Genomic DNA, 5,596 nt, shown 5'->3' with positions numbered 1-5,596 from the left:
GTGGTGAATGTGAGTCATGTGACTCTCTCCTGGTACAAAGGAAACAGTTTATTGTCCAGCATCAGTGCGTCTGATCTCAGCATCAGTCTCTCTCTACCTCTGGAGGTGGAATATCAGGATAAAAACACCTACAGCTGTGTGCTGAACAATCCCATCAGCCACCAGACTCAACATCTGGACATCACTCAACTCTGTCACACATGTTCAGGTACGGCAGTGCTGATATTAGTTGATGTTTCGATATTTGTGCCTTGAGTTGCATTTCCGGCTTGATTTCCTCTAAGATTGACCGTCCGTCTCGTCGTTCATGGCACACGCAGGATTCTTCACCTGTCAATCGTTCTTCAGTCTTGTTTCTGGATCATCCAGTGTTTGAAAACATAGAAGAATATGAGGGTCTAAACTAGTCTCATGTTTGTAATCTGATGTCTTTGCTTTTGAATATTTTGTCTAAAGACTTAATAGTTGTCTTGCCCACCGCAAAATATTATCATATTTATATACATACATATAGAACATCACCACCCTTTCCACGCCTTTCAGTCTGAAATAAAAACACATGATTGAGTTTTACTCTAAAAAGCGTTTTATTAAGGAACTGAGTTGTACTGTAACCCACAATAGAATGGAATAAACTTGAAAGTTTGAATTTAATTTAAATGTAAAGCGGCAAAATACTACTAACTGTGATGTTCACCTATCACTAGATCACACTAATAACCGTCTCTCTCTACATTTACAGACTCAGTGTTTATAACACTGATCTCTGCTGTCGCCGCTGGATCTCTGTTGATTGTTGCTGCAGTCGGGATCTTCTGCATCTGCAAGAAATGTAGAAAAACTGATCAAGAAGGCAAGTGTCAAGTTATATTGAATTTGTAAAAGTGTTATAACAAATAATAATATGCTTAGTTAATTTTAACATTCATGTTGTGATGTCATTTTGACTCTGAGAGGATTTTCTTTTTCCTGAAAATGCTATTTAATGTTATTGCATTGGACTTAAAGGTGCCCTACAACTTTTTAAAAAAATATAAGTCTAAGGTGTCCCCTGAATGTGTCTGTGAAGTTTCAGCTCAAAATAATTTAATTCATTTTTTAACTGCCTATTCTGGGGCATCATTATAAATGAGCCGATTCAGGGCTACTGGCCCTTTAATTCTCGTGCTCTCCGCCCACGGAGCTCGCGCTTGCCTTGAACAGTGCATAAACAAAGTTTACACAGCTAATGTAACCCTCAAATGGATCTTTACAAAGTGTTCGTCATGCATGCGGCATGCATGCATCGGATTATGTGAGTATTGTATACTGTTATATTGTTTACATTTGATTCTGAATGAGTTTGAGGCTGTGCTCCGTGGCTAATGGCTAATGCTACACTGTTGGAGAGATTTATAAAGAATGAAGTTGTGTTTATGAATTATACAGACTGCAAGTGTTTAAAAATGAAAATAGCGACGGCTCTCGTCTCCGTGAATACAGTAAGAAACAATGGTAACTTTACCCACATTTAACAGTACATGAGCAACATGCTAACGAAACATTTAGGCAAGGCAAGGCAAGGCAATTTTATTTGTATAGCACATTTCATACACAATGGTAATTCAAAGTGCTTTACATAAAGAAGAAGAATAAAAATAGAACATAAAGAATAGAAATAACAGTATTTAAAATGCATTAAAAGTCAGAATCATGATGATACATAAAAGATATAAAAATACATTAAAAATGAAATAAAAACAGGAAAAGAATTTAAAGAATAAAAAGATAATACGTATAAAATAAAGTGCAAACAGTTCGGACATAGCACAGTGCTCAATCAGCAAATACATAGGTAAAAAGATGTGTTTTGAGTCTGGATTTGAATGTGGCTACTGTTGGAGCACACCTGATCTCTTCCGGAAGCTGGTTCCAGCTGCGGCTGGCGTAACAGCTAAAAGCAGACTCTCCTTGCTTTGAGTGAACCCTTGGTATTTCTAAATGACTTGATCCTGATGATCTGAGTGATCTGTTTATATTATATTTTATATAATCAGGTTTATATTCTATGAGCATATAAAGGATAAAGTATAAAGGATTTTTTATTGTCATTCCAAAGCATGGTACATGAGCTGGAACGAAATTAGGTACTGAGGTCCGTTTAAAAATAAAAACATTCAATAAATAACTAACTACTCATCAATAAATACAATAGTTAAATAACAATAATACAAACCCCTATTAGTGTATGGGTACAATCTCTCCACACTCTAAAAACCCTTAAAAAAATTAACAGCATAGTAGTAAAATTAGTGCAATCCAATTTAGGACAACAAGTTCAATTTATCAATTTGCAATTGGCAGTATTACAAAGTCTCACGGCTTCTGGATAGAAGCTGTTTTTTAACCTTGATGTTCTAGTTCTGATGTTACGCAGCCTCCTGCCTGAAGGAAGAGGGTCAAATAGTCTATTGGCAGGATGAGAGAAATCTTTCATGATACTTGCAGCCCTAGTCTTGCATCTGTTGATGTATATATCTCCAATTGCAGGGAGACTGCAACCGATGACTTTCTCTGCCGTCTTAACCACACGCTGTAGGGCCTTCCTATCTGTTACAGAGCAATTTCCATACCACACTGTTATACATGATGTTAGAATGCTCTCCACCACACACCTATAAAAAGATGTGAGGACTGTAGTTCCCAAGCCAGCCTTTTTAAGCCTCCTCAGAAAATACAGCCTTTGATGAGCCTTTTTTACCAGACTATTACAGTTGGTTTTCCATTTTAAGTCATCGTTGATATGTACTCCTAGATATTTGTAGCTGGAAACAACTTCCACCTCAGCCCCCCCAATACAAATTGGAGGGGGGTGCCTCCTTTTGGTTTTCCTGAAGTCCACAATAATTTCTTTAGTCTTTTCCACATTAATGCAAAGGTTTCTATCCTTGCACCAGGCCACCATTTGTTCCACCTCCGATCTATAGGTTGACTCGTCATTCTGAGAAATGAGTCCCATCACAACAGTATCATCTGCAAACTTGACAACATGATTACTTGGATGTCTGGCTGAACAATCATATGTCAGCAGTGTGTACAACATTGGGCTCAGGACACAGCCCTGCGGTGAGCCGGTGTTAAGAACAATGGTGGAAGAAAATGTATTATGGATTTTTACAGACTGTTTTCTGTTTGTTAAAAAGTCCAATACCCAGTTACACAATGAGTGACTCAGTCCTAAAATTTCCAGTTTGTGTATCAATGTCTGTGGAATGATTGTATTAAAAGCCGAACTAAAATCCATAAAAAGCAATCTCACATAGGTGTCTTTGCTGTCCAGGTGGGTAAGAGCCAAATGTAAAACTGATGAGACGGCATCTGCAGTGGACCTGTTCTTTCTATAAGCGTACTGATTCTGGTCAATACTTACATCAATTTTCTCACTGATTTGAGTCATGACCAGCCGCTCAAAGCACTTCATCACTATTGGGGTGAGTGCTACCGGGCGATAGTCATTCAAACATGACACTGCATTAGTCTTAGGCACAGGAATGATAGTAGCAGATTTAAAGCATGATGGTACAACTGCTTTTGACAGTGAGATATTAAAAATGTCAGTCAGTACCTCTGAGAGCTGAAATGCACAGTCTTTCAGAACCCTGCCTGGGATGTTATCTGGGCCTGCAGCTTTCCGTGGTTTGACTCTCTGAAGGACCCTCCTGACATCTTCTGCGGTTACACTAGGTGGCTGCTCACCAGGTGGTACAGTGAGTCTAGTGCTAGGAGCGGTATTAGAGGCCTCAAAACGAGCATAGAAAGTGTTGAGAGCGTCAGGAAGAGATGGATCTCTGGAGCATTCAATATCTCCTCTTTTATAATCAGTGATGCTCTTAATGCCGGCCCACATTCTCTGGGGGGAAGACCAGTCTCTCTTTTTGGGAAGACCAGTGAGGAGCCCATTACAATAATCCACCCTGCTGGTGATGAAAGCATGAACAAGTTTCTCTAAGTCTTGACTGGAGACAAAGCATCTAATTCTTGCAATATTTTTGAGATGATAATATGCTGATTTAGTTATTGTCTTTACATGTCTACTGAAACTCAGGTCTGACTCTAAAATCACACCAAGATTCCTGACTTGATTTTTAGTTGTTTGACCCCTAGAGTGAAGGTACATGTTCACTTTGAGAACCTCATCTTTGTTTCCAAACACACTGAATTCAGTTTTGTCTTTGTTTAACTGAAGGAAGTTTAGGCACATCCAATTTTTAATTTCATCAATGCATTGACACAGGGAGTCAATGGGGCTGTAGTCGTTGGGTGATAGGGCTAGGTAAATCTGGGTGTCATCTGCATAGCTGTGATATGCAATTTGGTTCTTTCTCATTATTTGGCTCAGTGGCAGCATATATAAGTTGAACAGGAGGGGTGCAAGTATTGAACCTTGAGGGACTCCGCATGTCATGGATGTCCAATCAGACTTATGGTCACCGATACTCACATAATAACCTCTCCCTTCTAAGTATGACTGAACCATTTAAGGACCATCCCAGAAAGCCCAACCCAGTTTTTGAGCCTGTCAAGAAGAATGTTGTGATCGACAGTGTCAAACGCAGCACTGAGGTCAAGTAGAACCAGCACTGTTAATTTACCTGTATCTGTGTTAAGGCGAATATCATTTATTATCTTTATGAGTGCTGTTTCTGTGCTGTGATGCGGTCGGAAACCAGATTGAAAGTTATCAAAGTATCCATTCAAGCTTAAGAACTTGTTCAGCTGATTGAAAACAACTTTTTCAATGATCTTGCCTATGAAAGGAAGATTTGAGATTGGCCTTAACAACTGCAGTTTTCAGGGATTTTGGAAAAGTCCCAGAGAGAAGTGAGGCATTTACCACTTCTAGGAGATCTGCTTCTAAACAGTTTAACACTCTTTTGAAAAAAGATGTGGGAAGTGTGTCAAGGGCGCAGGTTGATGTTTTAAGGTGCTGTACTGTTTCTTCCAAAATTTTACCATCAATTGCTTCAAAATCAGACATAATAGCTACTTTCTGAGGTTGTGATCTGATCTGTTTTACCCCAGTGCAGCTCAAGGATGTGCTTATCGCCTGATATTATTAATTTTCTCAGAGAAGAAGGAAGCAAACTCACTACATTTGCTGTCTAAGAGCATTTCACTGGGAATCTGACTTGGGGGGTTTCTGTTTATAATATTTGAGAAGAAGGTCTGTCTAGCTTTGCCTAATTCCACATTGAAAGCATGAAGAATATCTTTATAGATGTTATAATGGATTTCAAGTTTTGTCTTTCGCCACATGCGCTCAGCTTTTCTGCATTGTCTTTTCATATTTTGCACTGCTGTTGAGTTTCTCCATGGTGCTTTTTGTCTGCCACTTTTCTTCCTGACTTTCACAGGAGCAATGTTATCAATAACATTCTGTACTTTTGAGTTAAAAGAATCAAGGAGAAAATCAACAGAGTCTGCAAATATGCTTGGTGTTAAAGATATAGCCTTCATAAACAGTGCACTAGTGTTCTCATTTAAGCATTGCTTTTTGACCGAGACAGATCTAGCTTCAACAGTCGGACAGATGAATATTTCAAAGAAAATACAGAAA

The sequence above is a fragment of the Chanodichthys erythropterus genome, chromosome 10 (genome assembly GCF_024489055.1).
Source record: "Chanodichthys erythropterus isolate Z2021 chromosome 10, ASM2448905v1, whole genome shotgun sequence".
NCBI lineage: Eukaryota > Metazoa > Chordata > Actinopteri > Cypriniformes > Xenocyprididae > Chanodichthys > Chanodichthys erythropterus.
This window is presented reverse-complemented; position numbering follows the sequence as displayed.